General features: G+C 37.1%; 1 protein-coding gene across 7 annotated transcripts in view; it reads left to right on the plus strand.

Annotated features, from left to right (window-relative positions):
- Positions 1-22857, plus strand: part of Mid1 (midline 1) — a 305600-nt gene that overhangs the window by 127786 nt on the left and 154957 nt on the right. The window contains exons 1-2 of one of the 7 annotated variants that reach the window (XM_017318409.2): positions 14020-14327; positions 14761-15241. The exons of 2 other annotated variants lie outside the window; for them this stretch is intronic. The gene's annotated coding sequence lies outside the window, so the exon portion shown is untranslated. Of the gene's footprint in view, positions 1-14019; positions 14328-14760; positions 15242-22857 lie in introns of those variants that run through there. 4 more of the 7 variants (XM_011247789.3, XM_030251243.1, XM_030251244.1 and 1 more) reach the window with 4 other exon arrangements.

The raw sequence follows: 22857 nt of genomic DNA on the forward strand, positions 1-22857 counted from the left end.
TGTTTAGGGCTTAAGACATGGGATTGCATTACGTGCCAGGAGTCTTGTCCCTGAAGATACTGATTCTTTCTCTCCCAGCAGCACTTAGCTGCCTGGAGCTCTTCCATCAGGGGAGCCTTGGGAGATTTCCTGCATCTTTTCTGGGATGCCAACAGTTATTGTTATTGTGCAGGTCTTTTTTAGATGGCATAATTGTTGAGATTTCATAGGTACACCTTTCCTGTTGCATATAGAAAATACTATCTTACAACAGATTTTTTTCTAGTCCTCTGACTTTTACACTCTTTCTGCTTCCACTTCATGAATACTCTCCTAGGAACCATGTGCTTGTCAAGACATAACTGCACATTTAAATGTAAGTATTTCTGAAAAGGGGGACAGGAGCCATTTTATTTTATTTGAGCCTGAAATTATATGGGTGTTAAAAGGCTATCCCATGTCCTCTCTTTCTTATTGATTCTTCAGGAATTTGAGCCAGTATCATCACATCAGAATGTGACAAGATCTTCCTTATTAAATGTTCCTTGCTGAACTTGGCTGATGTCTCAGCCTGCCTGATGATATCATGGCTCAATGGAAACTGTGTTCTCTTGATCATTGTCCATCTTGCTAGGATGAATTTTGAAACACACATATAAGAGGGTATGTATCAGAGCACCAAGGAATAAGAAACAACCAGAAAAAGCTATATCAATATGTTGAAGTCTATGCTTCTAAACATGACAAGTTTCAAGAAATTATCACTGGTTCTCAAATAAGTAAGGGGTGGAGATGATTTAGCCTCCAGGGAATATTTGGCCTCTAGTTGGGCACACTCCAGGGGCGCTGCTAAATTTGCTATTATACACAGGAAAGAAGTCCTGTTTTGGATCACCCTGCACCATATGTCAGTGGGTAGCTGCCTCCTGCCTCCTGACCACAGCTCCAGAAACAAACTGCTACTGTCAGTGCACCCACAGACACCAAGCTGGATGTTTAGAATGAGACCAAAACCTTCAATGAACTCATGAGTTTTAGTCTGTTTTGAAATGACCACTGATTGTTTCAAAGATTTTTGAATTATGTCACTGGTTCTCAAAGATTTTTGAACTGTGCTTTTTTTTTTTCTCCTGTGTATGGAGATTTCATGGAAAAAGATGCCATCTGAGGTGAGAGGACACAGGCATTCGTGTGTAAATCATCTCCCTCTCTCTTTATTCTGAGAATTCCTGACTAATTGGGAAATTTCCCATCCTCCTTTCCCCTGCTCCCAGGTTCCTTTGGAGTCTCTCAATACTTCCTTTTGATTTGTTTGGTCTACCTTGAGCTTCAGAAACATCCCCTGAGGCACCCCAAGATCCTGTGTTTTCAGTGTTTATTCTTGGGTGGATCGTTAAAGAGCTATTAGTAGCTGCGGCTGGTGCCCCTTTATAGAATAGCATTTTTAGCTGCTAAAAGGAGCCCTGTGAGTCCTTTCTGTTTTTACTTTTAGAGGAAGTAGCAGATTTTTATCACTAAAAAAGGAAAACCTACTGATACCGTTCTGAATGACAGAGTGTCTCCAATCTCTCAACTGTCACAAACGAGAATGATGGCAATGAAATTTTAGCATCTCCCTATATCCTATCCTTTTTAATTTTTTTTTTCTGTTCACTTGGCATTTTATTTACTTGGGCTTTACTTTTGAAAGATAGAATATGTCTATGAAATCATGGCTAGTCTCACACTGGTCATATTCGGTGTCAGCTTCCCCAATGCTAGAATTATGTGCAGATGTGAGCCATCATGCTTTACCAACACCCTAAGAAAGTAAAGATTCATTTATCCTCACACAAGTTTATAACGATGAAAATAAATGACTACATGAATTTTGACTCAAGTGTCCTAAGAGTGACTTTCAAAGACTATTTTGAAACTAAGTAGATCACCATGAAACAGCACTTCATTGACATTGAATAAAGGACCTTCTCCTATTTTTTAGATTATAGTTCATTGAAAATTGTTGATAAACATCACTTACTAACAGTTACTTCCATATGTTGCTTTCCCTAAGCAATCCCTAACTTTGGTTAGTTTTTAAGGCCTGCTCTGATGAAAAGCAAACTTTGTCCAATACAAATACAACGCAAGCCATATGCTTTCTCAGCTGTCTTGACAGCAGTTGTTCCTGACTAATTCCCACATATTCCTCAAGGAAGCTTGTCTGTAAAATTTCTGGTGGTCTGCATATAAAGACCCTGTATCCAAACAATATGTTATAAATAAAAATTTTACTTTTCTTCTTTAAAAAAAAAAGTAGATTATCATTTATTTTATGTGGCCAGATGCTTTGCCTCCATGCATGCCTCTGCACCATGTACTACAGTGTCGACAGAGGTCAGAAGAGGGCATTGGATGCTCGAGGACTAGAGTTGTAAGTGATTGTGAGTACAGGGATGCTGGAAATTGAACCCTGGTCATCTGGAACTGCAGCCAGTACTCTTAAGCACTGTGTCATCTTCTCAGCCCCAAATTTACTGTCTTGTATTCCTTGAATGGATGCTGCATTTTTTAACTAAGTAGCTTACCATGAACAAGGACAATATATTCGGACGTGCAATATGCATGTGGGAGTACTTAATGATGTGTCATCAAAAAATTGGGATGGGGGTAACCTGATAAGGGAAAATGAAAGTGGAGAAAGAGTCCTATGACAACAGCAAATGGACTTCTGTAGGAGAGGGGAAAATAAGGTTGTTTAGAAAACTCAACAGGAGATAAGGAAGTTTCATGGATTTGTTCATACAAATGTGATTGACTTTTTTTTTACATATTCTTTATCAACATAGCAGTCTCCTGAAGTCAGAAGTGTACTTTCCTTCTTTCTGTCAAATGGGTGGTCAAATTTCTTTCATCCTTGTTTGCTCAATCTCCTATTAGATAAACACCAATATTCACAAGACAGAGCTGGAGGAATAAAACTAAGTCAAGGCTTAGTATGATTGTCTGTAAAGAACCAGAGGGTCAATATTTCTGGGCTTTTAGGCTATATGTTCTCTGTTGGAACAATTCACCTTTTCCAGTGTAGCCCAAGATCTCTATAGAAACCCCCTATAGAAAGCCTATCAACAAATTAGCAGGGTTACATTTCAATGAATTGTTATTTACAAAACAAGTAATGAACCAGATGGAGACCATTGGACATAATTTGCCAACTGCTAGTATCAGTTCATATGTGCCAATGTGGAAAGGAGAAGAGAGTGTTTTAATATGTGACATTTTCTCCTATAATATATGAATTTAATATAATACAGTATAGAATTATTTGACAAATGACTATGAAGAAAATTGGATTTATGAGACAATATTGACTCTTATTTAATTCAATAACCAATTAAAGATGAAGTCAGTAATCAAATAGAAAAAATAAAATGTAAAAGGACAAAATTGGTTTGTTGATTTTTCAGCCACTTAATATAGAAGAATGGTTGAGGTGAAACTATAGTTGAAACATAAAAAAATGATCAGTATTTGAGAACCAACTGTTCTGCCTTCTGAAAGTTCAGAAATGTCAAATCAAAGTAAAAAGGTAAATTTCAAAGAGAATGGACCTACTTCCAAGAAATAGTAAAGAGGGAGCCAGGTGTCCCTCACTGAAGAGGGAGAGGGATGTAAAATTCTGAGTTTGAGGCCAGCCTGGTCTACAGAGCCAATTCCAGGATGGCCAGGGCTACACAGAGAAACCCTGTCTCAAAACAAACAAACAAACAAACAAATAAACAAAAAGAAAGATGTATATTACACAGAGTACAAACTAATATGAAAGTACCCCAGTTTTTATTATCAAAATAGGAAAGTAATCTGATTAGATAAGAATAGACAAAAGGAAAAATATTTTATAATCTGCCACAAATACATTATAATAACTTTAGAAATATTTTGACTCGACATTACCACTTAGATTCAATTTTAAACAAATACTACAAATTTATATGTCATTTATATTCTAAGATGCTTTGATATATTATACCAGATAGGATTGCACATGGATTTATGTAACAGAAACCCAACTGGTATAGTACATTAAACAGATGGGGGAGAGGGTTAATATTCAAACACCAAGAAACCAAAGAGCAAGCAGTCTCCAGTTTTTATAGTTGTTTGAGAAAGACAGCCATGTAGCTTCTTGTTCTGTCTTCCTCAGGTTGTGATTCTTTTTTCATGGTTTTCATTTCCAGTCTGAGAGAAGAAAAATAAAAGAAAAATGCCATTATCTCAGAAGGCTTCCAGTTTTTATACAGAAAATAATGCTATCTCCAGAATTTCTCTGTCTTAGATAGCACTTTAGGCTACTTGGCCCTTCCATCTTTGAAATAGGCCTGAGCAGACAATGATTTTAACGAAGCACAGAAGCTGATCAAAGTAGCACATATCCACAACTCCAGTAATCCAGATACTGGGGCAGGAAGAGTGTGTGTCTGGTAAGATATACAAAGAAAGTGCATAAGCTGAGCAAGGTGACACATACCTGCAACCCCAGTTCAAGACCAGTCTGGGCACTTAGTAAGATCCTGACTTAAAGATGAAAGAAAGAAAGAAAGAAAGAAAGAAAGAAAGAAAGAAAGAAAGAAAGAAAGAAAGAAAGGAAGGAAGGAAGGAAGGAAGGAAGGAAGGAAGGAAGGAAGGAAGGAAGGGAGAGAAGGAAAGAAGGAAAGAAAGAAAAAGAAAGAAAAAGAAAGAAAGAAGCAAAGAAAGAAACAAACAAACAAAAGAATATAAGGAAGAACACATAGCAATTGAAATTTAAATTGGAGTTCTATTTATGAAAATAATGTCTAAGATGGATATTGAGTGGTGATTCTGCCCAGATGCCCCCACTATAGAAGGAACAACTGTGTGGTCTACAAATTACAGCCCAGAGCCTGCCCAACTGCAAAAAGTCATTTCATCCAAAGATCCCTTCCTTCCAGATGCCTGGAGCTGGCATCAGAAATACAAGGTGGGATAAAGGAACGCACCTTTAATCCCAGCACTCAGAAGACAAAAACAAGCAGATCTCTGAGTTAAAGGCCAGCCATCTCTACATACTGATAATGGATGATTTTTATTATTAGAGTTTTTGTTTGATTTTCAAGGCAGCATTTTTCTATGTAGCCCTTTACTGTCCTGGAACTATCAAAAACGCAAATTAGGGGATGGAGAGATGGCTCAGTGGTTAAGAACACCTCCTGCTCTTCCAGAGGTCCTGAGTTCAATTCCCAGCAATTACATGGTGGCTCACAACCATTTGTAATAGGATCCATTGCCCTCTTCTGGTGTGTCTGAAGAAAGTGACAGTGTACTCACATACAAATAAATAAATAAATAAATAAATAAATAAATAAATATTCTAAAAGCATAAATTAATAAGCATCATTAATTAGCCCTCTGATACACGCATAAATAAACAAGGATATAGAGATAAAGTAATCAAGTTGTGTTCATAGCATAATTATATATAGTTTTGTATTCCATCTTTATGTATAATTGCTTTAGAATCTAACAATTGTATTAAGGTAAAATTTATAAATGCCTATTCAAAAGACAGAGGGAGAAACATCACAGGTTTAAGGCCAGCTGAGTAACTTAGAAAGACCCTGTCACAAAATTAAATGAAAGGGGTGGGCTGAGGATGTAGTTCAGTGGTAGAGTAGTTCTCTAGCATAAGGAGCATTCTCAGCTCAGTACTAAATACTCAATACTGCACGGAAATAGCAGCAGCAACAAGGACAACAAAAAGCCACAAAGTTACATATTATAAACTTTCCTGAGATACTGCCTTCTTCTTCTTTTTTATTTGTTTTGTTTTGTTTGTTTGTTTGTTTGTTTCAAGACAGGGTTTCTCTGTATAGCCCTGGCTGTCCTGGAACTCACTTTGTAGACCAGGCTGGCCTCGAACTCAGAAATCTGCCTGCCTCTGCCTCCCGAGTGCTGGGATTAAAGGCGTGCGCCACCACGCCTGGCTCAAGATACTTCCTTCTATATGTAACAGGGAGTCACATTCATGAACTCTTAATAAAATGATTGTCTATACAAGGCCTCACAATGACAAGACCAGTTGTGCCAATGTGGATGGAGAAATCTCACAAGTCCTCCCACCTAGATGAAGAGCTACAGGCAATTCATGGATGCTATTCATCTTCTACAAAGATGGATCCCTTAATCCATTAAACTTCTCAGTTTATTAGATATTTTAACGTTCACATTTTCTACTTGAGAACTTATTAAATATATCAGAAACTTACAAATAGAAAACAAATTTATTTGGAAAGAGGGAATGCAGTTCTTTCTATGCAGAGCATACCCTGCCTTCACATTGGGTGGGTTTTAGTGGTCTGCACTGCAGTAAGCCTATGTCTTAGAACAGAGTGTCTGCTTATAGAAGGTCATATTTCAAAATGAATAATTTATGCTTTAGTTGAATAAAGTTCTCTCTCTGTCTCTGTCTGTCTGTCTCTCTCTCTCTCTGTATGTGTGTGTGTGTGTGTGTGTGTGTATTTCAAGAAATTTGTAAGAAAATATCTAAATCCAGAGTACTAGAAAAAGCCTACCCTGCAGAAATAAGAGGAACTGTATTGTCTTTACAAGTTAATAGAAACAACTGAAGTGGAGTTCCTTTTGTTACTTGAAAAATCAAGATTTGATTCAGCCATGCATTCTTTTGGAGGAGCGACATTTCAAGAGGTCAAGTAATACTTTAGCTTAAAGTCTTAGACATGGTCAAAGACCATGAAGTGTTTATATAAGCTTCCTAAAGTTTTCTCAAATATGATTACTGCTAAACTAATTTTTTTCCTTTAAAACATATTCTTTCTAGCATTTCACTGATGATTCTTGTTAATCTGGGTTGTTTGTTCATCCTCCTCTCATAAATGCTCTAAACTTGAGCCTTTTATTATAGATTGCTCTCTGGCCACGGTGCATTCCTACACTCAAGTTTGTCTTTGTATTGCTCCTAACTGTTCAAAACCATTTTCAAATATAGAAATGTTGTCTTCAAACACAAATTATACTTTAATATTTTGCAGTATATTGATGCTCAGAGGCAAGATAGATACAGTTTAACCCAATTCATTATGTGATCTACACACTTCTTTTCTATTATGTAGGCCTCTGTAAAATGACTAATTCACTGATTCAAATATGAATTTCCTTTTACTATTGTCTTCACCTGTGTGGGATACAAAAATATGATAATAACTATTAGCAATTTGATACACATATGGATAAACAAGTAGCAAAAGATAAAATTCATCAGTGGGCATTGGTGGAACAGGCCTTTAATCCAAGCACTTGGGAGGCAAAGTTGGAGGCTGGCCTGGTCTACAGAATTCCAATTCAGCCAAAGTTACACCCAGAAAAACCCTGTCTTGAACCTCACCCCCCTCCAAAATAAACCAGTTCATCTAGTTGTATTCATAGTACAGTGTACATATTTTTATATTACATCTTTATGTATTGTTGCTTTGAAATTAAATAATTTCATTCAGGTAAAATCTAAAGCCAGGACTGGTGGCACATGACTGGATTCTCAGAAGACAGCATATTCCAATTTAAAGACAAAATGTTTTAGTGAGATTATCATCTTTTACTTCTTTATTTACTTGCTTATGCATTCATTTATTATTATTGAGACAGGTTCATGTCATGTCACCCAAGTTGGTCTGAAGCTCATATATGTCGTCTCTCAACCTCCTGAATGCTGGGGTTATAAGGGAACTTCACCACTTTTCTTTCTAATGTTCTTTTATATTGAAAAGTGGTCCTTTTTTTCACAAATGGAAACAAAAATTTGTCTGTTCATATTCCTTAAATGCTTTATATATTTCCACTGGTCAACTCCTACAGCTAGCTCAGCAATAAATTGTTCCAACAAGTAGAGAAAAAAAAGTGTCCTTTACTATAGAGTGTGCTAATTAGCTTTTAATCAGCTAACAAAAGAATCAGGTCGACGTTCTTAAAACTCAACTCAGGTTATTATCCTTTGAGGTTGATCTGAAAGTGTGTCTCAATATTCTGTGCATTCTTTGTAAAAATTATGAACTTGCTTTTTTTTTTAAGTTCAATTTTGAGCCAGGCATGTGATGCATGCCTTTAATACCAGCACTCAGGTTAATGAGGCAGGTCATTCTCTGAGTTTGAGACCAACCTGGTTTAAGAAGCAAGCTCCAGGACAGCCAGGGCTATAGAGAGAAACCCTGCCTTGAAAAAACAAAAAACAATAAACTACAACAAAAAATCAAATCCAACATTTTATAGAACTAATAACAATATTAACATTTTGATGTAGCCTCTCATAGAATGTTTTAGACATAATTGTAACCACAAAATTCATATTCAACATGTGCTTGCTAAGTATGTTAAAAGCAAAAATTATTTTTAGAAAGTGGCAGCATGTTTGCTTATATGCCCACTAAGAATTTATTATAATTTGAATGTCCATCATTTAACCCAATTTGTGTGTGTGTGTAGTATATATACATATTAGTATGGGTATATGCACATCTGCATGTAGGTTCATGTGTGTGCGTGCACATGCATTGTGGAGGCAAGAGATTAATACTAGGTGTCTCGGGATATGTATCCACCTTATTTTATGAGCCAGTGTATGTCACCGAACCTAGAGCTCACTGATTGGCTGGTTTGTTTAGCTATTGAATTCCAGGAATTCTCCCACTACAGCACTGGGATTATGGATCTGTACCACCATATCTGAGTTTTACCTTTGTGCTGGGGATATGAACTTGTGTCCTCAGGCTTATGCAGTGGACACTTTATTTACTGAGCCATCTCCTTAGCTCTGTTTTGGTATTTTTGAAATAAAAGCACTTGGTATATAGCCCAGAATGGCTTTAAACAGAAGCCGGTGATTACTGGTATGTAATGCTATATTATTTTATAAAAGATGGTATAATTATTATAGATGTACTTTCAACAAATAGCATTAAAACTTCACATTTGCCCAACATACTTCTTAAACCTTGCCAGACCCTCCAAGAGAGAGAATGTAATCTGTGACACCTTTCTTTGAACCTCAGTGAAATTTTGTGAGTGCCTCAATTTGGCGTATGGAACCCCAGATGACTTCTAAAAGAGATTATAAAAGATGATATGGTTCCTTCCTAGCTGTCCCATGGAACTGTTATTCCAGGAACCTAGCAAGCATGCTATGAGAAAGCCTGACACTCTCAGCTGAAGTCTCAGGCATGTGAAGAGCAACTCTTCCGGTGACTCCAATGTCTACATTTTCAACTACAGCAGTCAACAAAACATAGAGCACAAGCATCTGTACCGACTGAAGCTTTCCAAAAATCACAGATTTATGAACAAAATACATGTACATGGCTTGCTTCAAGTCATTAGGGGTCCAGGCAGCTTGTTAAGTCATTAGATGTCCTCAAAATTTGTTACACAATCATGGACAACAGTATTAACAATGTGTCTTTGAATGACCATACCACATTTTTGTAGGCAGTTACTTATTTTTAGAAGTATATATTATTATAAAACATTTTTTTTTCGAGACAGTGTTTCTCTGTGTATCCCTGGCTGTTCTGGAACTCACTTTGTAGACCAGTTTGGCCTCGAACTCAGAAATCCGCCTGCCTCTGCCTCCTGAGTGCTAGGGTTAAAGGCGTGTGCCATCATGATTATAAAGCATTTTATTTTTGTTTTTGTACTTTGGTTACAAAGTAACACTAGATTATACATCTCTAGGCACAACAGTATATAGAACACTTTTCTCACTATTAATATTTTAGAAGGAGAAATGTAGTCTGAAGACTACACACATCTTAGGAAATATTGAGGTGAGTTTTAGTAGTTCAGTTTGATGTAGTTAAATACTCTAAAGACATAGGGTTTAGAAATAGTTAGACTTAACGGGACAAGGAGTTGGCTCAGTTGATAAAATGCTTTCTGTCCAAGTATCAGATCTAGAGTTTGGATCTTATGCACTCATGTAAAGTGCTAAGTATTGTTGAGAGAATAACTTATGTCTGTATGGATATGGCACCTGCCAATAATAAATCTGATGCCCTATGGCTTAGGGACGATAAAGGAGGTGGAACGTCCAGGAAGCAGAGGAATTCTGGCATAGAGCCAAGCACAGGAAGATTTGCCCAGGAAGCTGTGATGAAACAGATGCATGGTACCTAAGCACAGATAAGCCCATGGCAGAATGTAGGTTTAAAAAGTGGGATATTATAAGTTATGAGCTACTCAGAAAAGAACATAGCTATATGGCCAAGTTATTTGTAAATATTTTTGAGTCTATTTCTAGGAGCATGGAGCTGGGAGGAAGAACTGAACCTAGCTTCTACAAACGATGGCAGTGTATTCTTTGGCAATCAGATTAACTAGAATAGTCCCATCAGCAAGCTTTGGGTTCAACAAAAGATTTTGCCTCAAAAAAGTTATGATGGAGACTAACTGATAAAGACACCCTGACTTCACCCTCTAAAATATATGTACACATCACATACACATGTGCAGTTGCACATGCATATGCATGCATCCATATATATATAAACATGAATGTGCACATGCATACATATCACAAATACACAGGCACATGCAGAGAATAGTGACAGATTCTTGGAATCATAGTGCTTTAGGAGACTGGAGATAATGGAGGCTTGCAGTTTTGAAGCTAACATAGGCTATAAGGTGAGACTCTAGTTCAGAAATGAAAGGAAGAGAACAACAAAATTTATAATGTACCTACAATGTTTTTGCAAAATAAATCTTTAAAAACTCAATAATGAAAATGACAGGTCCCTGCATATTAAAAAGAGAATTTAACTATCATAAAAGATATTACATTCTACTATTTCAAATGACAAAAGGGATCATGCAGATATGAATGGTGAAGATGTCCTAATTCTGTTCTCATTCTGTCTCACACACTCCTTGGACAGGCCTCGAATTCACTTGGTCACTTCATATCCCACTCTTCATAGTACAGTAACTCTTACTGATGAATTTAATCTGCTAGAACTTAAAAGTCTCTTCACATCTAGAAACTTCCCATTTGATTTTTACAGGTCAGACAGTTCTTTTTTTTTCTTCTGTGTCAGTTTATCAATATTTTAAAAATAAACAATAACTATAAATTACCCGAATCTTCTTAGTTTTATAAGCCTGGGAGAAATAAAAGTAGAAAATATTTCTTAAAGTTTTCCTGGTGGATCAAGAGATTTAATTAAATATATCATAAATTAGATACACGATAATTATAATTTACTACTATAATAATTGACAGTTAACAATCATTACATTTTCAAAGTTGTCAACCATTGTTTAGTCTGAATTTCTACTTATAATTGTGTGTGTGTGTATGAGTGTATACACATGTGCACACACACACACACACATGAACATGTGTGGCCTGAAGTCATGTAGCTGAAGCTGTCCTTGAACTCCTGGTCCTTCTGCCTCCACTTCCCCAGTGCTGGATTTACAGGTTTGCAACTACCATGACAGGCCAGATAATTCTACTGGAGTCTAAAGACAATGTTCTGTGTAGGGATTGACTCAATCCATACTGCCAAAAAATCGCATGCAAAGGTCTCAACTGGTTGCAGAGAACAGTCAATAGCTGGGTTAACTGATATATTTATTACCTAATAATAGCAAGTGTAAGTTAAAAGGCAATGATTTTATGTTACTTAGAGCAAAATTTTTTTTGATTTTTAAATATTTTTAAAGTCTATTTTCTATTAGATATTTCCTTTATGTACATTTCAAATGTTATTCCCTTTCCTGATTTCCCCTCCGAAAATCCCCCATCCCCTTCCCTTCTCCCCCTGTTCACCAACCCACCAACTCCAGCTTGCCGGACCTGCCATTCCCCTATACTGGGTCATAGAGCCTTCATAGGACCAAGGGCCTCTCTTCCCACTGATGACCGAGTAGGCCATCCTCTGCTACATATGCAGCTAGAGCCATGAGTCCCACATGTGCTGTGGCTCTTCTAATGTCAAGTGTTTATGTGTGTGTTACTATCTTCTCATGTCATTACATTAGCAATACTTATATCTGAAGGTGGATATCGTAGCTTACAAAATACTTGTCCATTTTTTGTTCACTGTTTCACCTAATCTTCAATACAAAACAAAAGGATCAGCATTGCTTTTTAAAATCACTCGATTGGTGAAGTGTGTGCGATAAAATGAAGACATAAGGCAGAGACAGTCAGAGCTTGAAAACAAATGTTGTATTATATTCTCAAGACAAGCCCTTTGAAAGTAGAAACCAGAGAAGCCCACTCCTTCCCCTAAATTTGTCACTTACATTATGCTAAAATGGTACCACCCACAGGAAGAGAAAATAAATCTTTTCTGTAAAGGCCAAATGGTAAATGGACTCAGTTTTGTGAACCATCTGGTCAACCACCACAACTACATACCTTTGCTATTGGATTTTGGTTGTGAGCCTAGCCTTTAATGGCTGAGCCATCTCTTTGTTCCCACCTATGCCACTGTAGTCATAAGTAGTCATGGCTGTCTACAAATAAATGGGCATAGCTGTATTCTAGTAAACATCTGTTTAAAAAAATGCAGAGGGCCATAGTGTGCTAAGCCTTGATCCCTTATATACAAGGATAAGTAAAACACGAAAAATGCCATGTGTGTTTCTGTTATTTCCATTTCATTTACTCTTTCCCTTTATGAGAAACTCTTTATTATAACGTGTATCTTTTAGTTCTCTCTCTGTCTCCCCCCTCCTCATTTCTGTTCCCCCACTAATCTGTATACCCTCCTTGTACCCCTGATCTCCATACCTTTTATGTGCACTTGGTTTTCATTTCCTAGGCACATATATATATATGTATATGTATACAGGGATATCTGGCATTCATTTTTTTCAGTATCATAGTACTTTATTATATAGCTCTGTCACAGACTTGTGAATTTGCTGCTGGAACTTGAATGGTTTCTGTTATATTACTTGAACATGTGACATTTTTATTATTGCCCCAGTGTTTGTGTGGAATAATTCTCTAGAAATAGGACCAATAGCAGAAAGACCCAGTCATATGCAAATTTGTTCCAGACTGCAATCACATTCTATCAGCAACCCACCTATAAGAGGCCCTGTTTCTATAGAACCTCATTAATAATGAATGGATTCAAACTTTTACTTTTAGTCTACTTTTAGTCTCTCTCTCTCTCTCTCTCTCTCTCTATATATATATATATATATATACATATCTTTTTTTTTTTTAATTTTTTTTTTTTTGGTTTTTCAAGACAGGGTTTCTCTGTATAGCCCTGGCTGTCCTGGAACTCACTTTGTAGACCAGGCTGGCCTCGAACTCAGAAATCCGCCTGCCTCTGCCTCCCGAGTGCTGGGATTAAAGGCGTGCGTCACCATGCCCGGCTATATATATACATATCTTATATATGGCCCAGTTGAACTCCTGATCCTCCTGTCTCCACCTCCAGAATACTGGAATGACAAGCTTGTGGCACCATGGCAGACTAGGAAACTATTTCTAATCTAAATAATAATAATAATAATAATAATAAATGTGATATTCAATGAGTTCCAGTAAGTCTGGACCTTTATCCAAATACTTTATCTTCACAGCTGTTTGCATCTAATTTAACTGTAAGATCTGCTAAATTGCACGTTACAAATGGCCGTAGTATCAGTGGTCAATGTTCAGTACTAATACAAAAACTAAATGGTTAAAAAATGTCCCTTTTGAAAGTAGCTATTATTATGCTCTCAGATTACAAACTTTTAGAATATTGTATTCTGTGATGTTGTTTTGTTTTATTTGAATGCTCTGCTCAATTCATATTCGACCTCCTTCCATTTCCCCAGTAAAGGAGAGTGAGAAAATTGAAGTTTAAGGCAGATAACTTATATATGCGCTTTGCACTCCATGCTTATTTTTACTCTTCAGTTGGCATTGTTATTAAACAGAGGATTTTTTTTTTCCTTTTTAAGGCGCTGAGGCAGGATTGGGACTTGGGGTGAGGGTACAGCCAGAACTGTGACGTCACAGATTGCTTTCTCTCTTGGGAAACTCATCCATCAAACCGTCACCTCTGATTCTGTGTAGGGTCACTGTGGAAAGAGGCAGCATGCCTCAGTTTAGGCATACTGAAGTGTCAGTCTGTAGTGAGGCTGCTGGTGTGAAGGCGATTCATTTCATTTCAAAGGCCCAGTGGCACGCAGCCCAACACAGGCGCAAGCACAGCGCGCTCCTTAGAAATAATGACTCCAAACAGCCTTCGCTCTGAAATGTAGAACTGTGCCATCTGCTTGTCTCCTCTGTGATGTATTCGCTTCGCAGTTTTAAATGATGTACTGAAAAGGTAAGGCTCTCTTTTAAAAAATAAAAAAGTCTGTAGCATACTTCCTTTAAGTTATATAGAGATTTGAATTTCTAGTATAAATATAATTTAATAACTTAAGTGTGGCCCCTGTCCTGGGAATATAAGGTAAACTTTTTGTCTTTGTTTTTGATGCCTTACAACTTAGCAGTTTGAGATTCTTTAATATTTTAAAGGCCTGTTTTTAAAAAAATACTTTTTATAAAAATTAATATTCCTGAGTATGTTTGGTGATAAATTTATACTTATGTGTTGGATATCCTACTTCCCTTGCTCTTTTCAGTTCATTTCCAGGTTGAGGATGCGTTAAAAACATGTAGTCATAATACATTACCAAGGACTCTTTTTGGTCCAGCCCAATATAGGCAGATCCTAGCTGGTTGCTCCATAACTCCTTGGAACTCTTTCTCTTCAGGAAGGAAACATGGAGCTATAAAATTCAGAGGAAGTTTGAAGCTGAGGCGTTCCCTGGGAGACAGCAGAGCTTCTGGCAGCCACAGAAGGGAGCCAAGGCTCACCTGCATGCCTGTCGCCTGTCTTAGCCTGGCATATTCCCGCACTTGCTCTTGCTGTGTGCTCTGCTCACAAAGGGGTGCAAAGGGGTTCGAGGACTCAGAGGACTGGCCTGGCACAAATCAGGAGCAAGAACCCTCCTCTTTCCCTCGAGAGGGCCGCTACTGCAGAAGTCATCTGGTGTGTGTGCAGCTTCTTCTTGTGAGAGGATTAGAGAATTAGAAGAGGGCTTTGTGAGAAAAATCCTGGGAGAGGTCGCTGGGATGAAAGCAAACAGGGAAGGACGATTTCAGCTCTGCTAGCCCCCCCACCCCCAGTCAAGTGGCCGAGTTGCTTGGCCTCCAGCAACTAGGGATTTTCTTCCATCAACATTGGAGACACTGGTAAGGCATTTTTTTTCTACTACACTAGGAAGCTATTGCATACGGTTGTCCTTTGAAGTGCAGTGCGGGATGGGGGTTGGGGGGTGGGGTCCTAAGGAAGGAAGTTGGTTAGTGATTCTGGGGACATCCTGCATTGTCTCTGCCTAGTGTATGAGAAAGTCGCTGTTCACTGCACAAAGGGCTTGTGGCCAGAGAACAATTTCACTTCTCCCAAACTTGATTAGCATCACTTTTGAGTAATGGACTGAAACAAAATGGGTGCACATGAAATCACTAAGGCCTATACTGGAATTCACTTATCGGCAAGATAATCACATCTTAAAACCTTTTTATCTAAATTTGAACAGTTTGGGAGTATAACACTATGGGAATTGGTGGTGGTGAAGGAATCAGACCTTTTGAGAAAATTCTCAATTATTTATGTTCCTAGGAAAATGTATTTTACCCTTGTGTGTTTTGTTGCATTTGTAACTAGAGCTATGTGGGCCAGAATGGTGACTAGTAACCCAAGTACTGCCGAGAGTAAGTTCCAGACAGAATAAGAACAGGATACAACATTCCCAGAAAAAAGTGGGGCAAATGGAATTTGGCCTTTCTGTGCAGAACATCCTATTTTATAATTATTACACATAGATTTGTATTCCCTGGAAAGAAGAAATGAGCAACCTGCCATTACATTCAGAGGGGGAGGTAGCACACCCCCTCAACATTTTCCAAGATTCTGCTGCGCATACAGCCTAATTTGACAACTGATGTTATTCCTTGATTACACTGTTATTTTTTGGAGTTGATTTTGTTGTTTGTATAAAGATGCAAATATACATTATTTATACTACATGTAAATACAGTTTTAATGTATGGATACACATATCTCCTTTTAGTTCCTCCTGAGATACTTGAATGTAAAGAGTTCAAAAATACAGTTATTTTATTTGAGCCAAAGTGTTCCACAAGCAATATACTGAGGAGTATATTGAGAGTTTGAAGGTGTGTACAGAGAAGAAAGCAGCAGACAATCAGTTAGCCTAGAAGCCTCTCCTAGTAGCTACAACCAAATTCCTAAAATCTCTGTTCACCCCTCCCCCCACCTTAAGGAAGGACAGCATAAACATTTTTGTTGTTGATTCTTTGAAAAAATTTAGCTGCTCCCTAATATAAGAGGCTTACTGAATTTCTTCCTGCTTACTAAAACCTTTGCTTTATGAAATGTTCTGGTGTTCAATATTTCTTTATAAACTTAGTGTGTGGGTGTGTGTGTGTCTGTGTGTCTGTGTGTGTGTTTGTAATGCAGTTAATTATCATTCTAGTTGATTCTGCTTGCTTGGAAATACTGATCAAGTATAACGATCCCTCTACTAACTATGTAGGTCCATAACTTTGTCTTCAGTTAGAAACTAGGTCCATAGGATTTTTTTCCTAATTAAATTGCAGTATTAAGATGGCCTGATTATTTTCAAAATTGACTATACATGTCACTTTTAAGTAACATTCAGGGTTTTAAAATATATAAATCTAAATAAATTTCTCTACACCCATATTAATGGGAACATTTAAAAATATGGTCTCTCTAAAATGAGCTAATGATTTGCCAAAAGTAATTCAATTTCCTTTCACTTACAGAGGTTTTCCCTCTTCTAACAACTGAAAACACTAGTTCAACCGAATAGTTTTCTCTTCCACCTTTAGGAGTTGCTTAGAGAGTGCTGGCAGTTAAGTGGGGGAGGGGCTGGGGCGTGAGATAACAGTAAATCAATTTATCTGTGGACTGTGAGGATGCCTCTGAGCTTTGCAGGTTTTGATCAATGTCATTCACTATTCTCTGCTTATTCCACTTTGAAAGACTATTTACTTTCATCATATTTGAGACTGAGAGCATGGAGTTTATTAGAATTGATTTTCTTTCCAGGTTGATATTTTAAAATACTTTGGCTGGTCATTTTTCACTACCACCTTCTGAGATTCTCATTCATCTGGCATATATTATTGAGTGTCTGTCGTCACCAAGGCAACCCGTATTTGCTGTGAAACATGAAGACATTGTTTTGGTGGAGCTTGCTGCAGAGGTAGCCAAGGCCAGGGGCAGAAAGACCATCTCTCGATGTTCAAATGATTGTTTGCCCACTCACGTGTCTCAATTGCAAATGTGTTTTCAGTAATAACAGAAAACACTAATTCTTCTGAATTACTTATATATTAAACTATAATACTGGCTACTTTGAACCTAGAAGTGAAGCTAATCAATAATCTTCTCACATAGCCTGGGACACTCTGTGTGTTGTTCTCATTGATGGACATTTAAATATTTTTTTTAAAAAAGATTTCTTCTGAATTAATCTGACCATTGCATAAGTTGGGGAAGCAAAGACCAAATATTTTGTAAGAATAATCTTTACACCCTATAAATTATTATTCTTTCCCATTTTCTTTGCAATATCATGTTTTGTGTTAGATGACTTCTTTAAAATGTTAGAAAATATCTCAAGAATATGAGATTTATGATTATACTTACAAGAAAATGGGAATTGTGATGGGTAAATACATAAACTTTCTTGGATCTACCATGTACCAGACATTTCACCAAATCCTTTACAAATATGTTACCACCTACTTGGCTCAACAACACTGAAAACTGGATGCAATGCCCATTTTAAAGATGAGGGAACTTAGTCCCTGAAAGCTTAGGAATGGAGTAGACTGTGCCATGTGAATACTGAGGCAGCAGGTAAGGATTCATCACCTCTTCCATCAATGCCCTTTTGAGTCCATTTCTCTGTTGCTCTTACCACTCAGCTTAGCTTATTTGCTTGCTGCCTTGAAATTCTCTGTAAGCAGATATATTTAACTATGGACAAGGGAGTCCCTATACATAACCTTGCATAAGAAAGTGCTTTGTTGCTAAGTGTGATGATTCATAGAGCAAACTCAGGAAACTGAGGAAGTAAAATTGGCCCAAGTTTGAGGCTTACAGAATGAGTTTGTCAATTCACTCCGAGCAAAAGAGTAAGAATCTGTCCTTAAAAATAATGAAAAACAAAAAACAAAAAACAACCCTGCTTTTGAAGTTTCAAGGAAGAAACAGTATAGTTTTTTTTAATTTCTTTTTTCTTTCTTTGTATATTTTGTTAATATACATTTCAAATGTTATCCCCTTTCCTGTCCCCCCAAAACCCCTATCCAATCCCCCCTGCTTCTATGAAGGTGTTACCCCAACCACCCACCCACTCCTACCTCTCCACCCTGGCATTCCCCTACAGTGGGTATTGAGCCATCACAGGACCAAGGGCCTCTCCTCTCTTTGATGCCCGACAAGGCCATCCTCTGCTACATATGCAGCTGGAGCCATGGGTCCCTCCATGTGTACTCTTTGGTTGGTGGTTTAGTCCCAGGGAGTTCTGTGGGCCAGGGGGTGGGGGTCTGGTTGGTTGGTTTTGTTGTTCATCCTGTGGGGTTGCAAACCCCTTCAGCTCCTTATAGATTTTAAAGAATCAATATATTAGACTGGCATGTAAAAATGAGAGGTTGGCTTGGCTTTCTATTCTGTGTACCTGGGATTGAGTTAGGTAACTGGTAAATGGCACCAGTCCACATAGACACTGGAATACATATATGTATACTTTGTCTTAAGCCAGCCTCGCTTTCTTCTGCATCCACTGCTCCCATTGAAGTTACTATTTCTAAAAACCAAAATGATTAATAAATGAAAAATGATTAATAAATATTCTGATAATCTGTTATATTCATAGTACTGTTATTAGTTTATTTCCACATCCTTACCAATTGCTTTGTATATCAACATATTAGCAAAAATATACCAAAAAGTAAAAAAAAACATAAATTTATTGTATTCCTGACATTCTAAAGCTCCCACTAGGAGTAAAGTTGAAGCACTGTCCTAGTAGTGTTCCTTCTGGAGATGCTAAATTAGAATTTAGTTTATTTTCTCTGCCTCTGAATGTCACCATCATTCCTTGTTTTCTGGTTCTTCATCTCTTAGGGGTTTGTTCCATCAAATTATTTTTCCTCATTCTTCATCCTCCTTCCTTCTATTATAAAAACTTATTGCATCAAGACTACCAGACAGATAAAATAAAGTATCGCATTTTGACACCAAAGATTCAGACATTTAAGTGCACCTATCTTTGTGAGCTACATTACTTTCAATGCCATGCATTTTAAATGTAGGTAGGGAAACATTGCAAGCAGTGAAAGTGCCATGGTACTTTCACTAATATGGTAATATTAGAAAGTTCAGTGACAGACTTTTGTAGATGGAGGCCAGCTAAAATGGAGTATAGGAGAAAGGTTAAGAGTGTAATGGCTTCTCAGATTCTGCTGAGAAGATAAAGACTTTGAGAGGCATGGCAGATAATGCTTTGACAGAAAATATTATAGTACAAAATATTTCAGGTGAATAATTGGGTGGGACAGAAAATGAGTGACTCTAAGAAGTTATATGTATGCTGCCATAAGAGCTGGTGCTATCGCACTATCTAGAAAGTGTTTCTCTCTTGTGACTCAAAATCCATCTGTGAAGACACTGTTACAATTAGTAAGAACACATTTATGCAATGTATTGCTTTATTCCAAGTATAATGCAATGAATCTCCATACCAATCCTTTTAGATAGGTACCTCTGTTGTTGCCGTCTTCGTATTTTCAGTTTAAAAAATAGATTTGTCCTAAGTTTCAAATTTTGCAAAGGGAAAGATGTGAAGGCACATATTCTTGCTCCAGGGCCAAGTTTCAGTTCATATTCCTGACAGCTTTATGTTATGTGTTTCCTACGAGAATTATTACTACATTTCCAAGGTGCAGACAGAAGAAAGGTGGTTATCCCTATCATGATGAGTTGAAATTTGTTTGTTTCCTTTTCTTGTGAAGAATTCCTGTGGAGTCCTGGCCATCAGGAGGGCATGGTTCACAGTGAAATGTTAACAGTTGTATGGACAAGTAAGACTGAACTACAGGGAAGACTAGAAATTTTCTATACTGCATGCTCTCTAAAAATTGATATCAGCACCAAGAAACTTTTGCTCTCCTGAAAAATAGACTACTGAAAATTAAATGGCTCCAAGACTTCCTGGGTAAATCTGAAGTTAACGAGTACTCGCTTTATATAGGAAAGTGGGCAGAGCCATGGAAGTGAAGCGGATGGATGCATGGACATTTTCTCCAATCATCAAATGACATAATGTGTTATGTACGCTCCAAGCATTCTCCTTACAAATGCTTTCACGATGCTGAGAGGCTATAGCGAAGTATGAACCCCAAAGTTTTCACTCTGCTATGTGTGTACCTCAGGAGTCTTAGGATGATTTTTAATGTACTGCATTCTGACTTGATCTTTATTATCCTTATTATTGATTGGCTGTGAAGATCGGCACTCACTCCATGTAGGTGGTCTTTAGAAAATAATTCTTGCCAAGAAAAAATGAGTACAAACTTCTACATTTTTATCTTTGTCAAACTATTCTATAATCACCATAGAAACTTTAACATTAAATTATGAAACATTTGTCTGTGGAAATCTATAAAAATTCCTACAATGATCACTAAGGGGAAAAAATCCTCCTCCCCAAGAGATACTACTGAAAATGATATGGAGGTTTTTTGTTCTTTGTTTTTTGTTGTTGTTGTTGTTGTTCTTTATCATTAGGTTACCAGTAATATGAGTTCATGCCAATTTAATGTGTTTTGTACTTTTGTAACAGAAAGATTTAGGTTGGATTAACCTTTTGACTTTCTGTGTACTTAATACACAATTGTATGATATCTGCTACTATTGTACTCACATTTGATTGTTGCTGGTTGTTTCCATTAAGAAAGCTCTTCTATGCAATGAAAGGAGAAGAGTCTTATGGAATAGCTCAGCCATATTTGAACTCATTGTTTCTGACACCCCTTGACTCAAAAACCTGGCTCCCATGCCCTACTTAGCCATTGTGGAAAGACTCTGTGATCTTTCTCTTTCTCTTTTTGTTTTTTTTTGTTTGTTTGTTTGTTTTTCGAAACAGGGTTTCTCTGTGTAGCCCTGGCTGTCCTGGAACTCACTTTGTAGACCAGGCTGGCCTCGAACTCACAAACCCACTTGCCTCTGCCCCCCAAGTGCTAGGATTAAAGGCATGCACCACCATGCCCGACTGTGATCTTTCTTATTTGGAACAGCATACCTGGGAATTTTGTCTATATCCTCATGACAAAAGGTGTTCATATTTTGGTATAACTATCTCTGTGCCATTAAAACCAATATTATTATTTATCAAGATAGTCTTCTGCTTGATTTAATGATAAAATGTCAAAATCCATTTGTTCAACATTACTCTCTGAAATTGTAATTTGCCTCTGAGTGAGAATTTCCAAAAGTGAAGTCTACCCAGTGCCTTGTTAGTCAACCTTGAGATGCTCACATTCAAGATAATACTTCTTCAGGCTTGGCCCTATTTACCTACGTATGAGTAGACCACTTCAAAGAAATGTTAAACTTGTCCAAAAGTCATGCCAAGAAAGGGACAGAGTTGAATTGGTCACATCAAAGTATCTGACCTCCAACCTGTTCATTGCTTAGAGGAGAGCATTATTGGTTAGTTTTAAATAATGTATACTTAAAGATTGGTGCCTCTGGACATGGGCAAATAGCATTGGAAATAAGGCTTTGGGGTAATGTATTGTTTGATGTCATCATTCAACCCTAAATCCATCAAAGTTTAAGATTACTGACAAATACAAGATTGCCCACTGATATCTTTTCCTGTGCCATATAACAAAACAAATAGTCTAAAATATCTTGTAATAAAGAAAAAACACTTCTTTGTTAATTATATGAACTTTCCCTTAATGTCAATACTTGAAGTTGAGAATTGAGTAGCAGATTGGTAGATGGTAGGGAAAGTTTATTCAGATGTATGTGTACACTATTATAGAATGAGACGACTACTGGATTAGCTTACATTTTTGAAGAATAATGAAAGAAGAAATTCCACTGTTGAAACCTAAATAAATATAGTTACCAATATACTAATAACATCTGCAAAAAAATAGCATGAGTTCTCAAATAAAATTTACTTGATGAAATGAATTTCTAATACAAAGTTTAAATATCCCTTGTACTGAAATCCCACTGCACTGTTCTTTCCTAAATTTCCACATTGCAAGTATCAAATAATAGTAGCTTTGTGGATAATTTGTGTTAGGGTGTTCAAAAAAAAAAAAAAACCTATGTTCAATATACATGTGTAACTCCAAATACATCAAGGCATGGAAATACTGAGAACATGAGTTTTCCCTCTGAATTTCACTTGTTGATATCTGTGCCATATAACAAAAGCAAAAGCCGGGCATGTTGGCACACACCTTTAATCCCAGGCCTCAGGAGGCAGAGGCAGGCAGATTTCTGAGTTCGAGGCCAGCCTGGTCTACAGAGTGAGTTCCAGGACAGCCAGGGCTACACAGAGAAGCCCTGTCTCAAAAAAAAAAAAAAAAAAAAAAAAAAAAAAAAAAAAAACCAAAAAAACCAAACAAACAAAATAACAAAAACAAAAAACAAAAAAACAAAAAACAAAAACAAGCAAATAATCTAAGATGTCTCATAACAAAACTATCTTTTTTAATTTCATGAA

The sequence above is a fragment of the Mus musculus genome, chromosome X, assembly GCF_000001635.26.
Source record: "Mus musculus strain C57BL/6J chromosome X, GRCm38.p6 C57BL/6J".
NCBI lineage: Eukaryota > Metazoa > Chordata > Mammalia > Rodentia > Muridae > Mus > Mus musculus.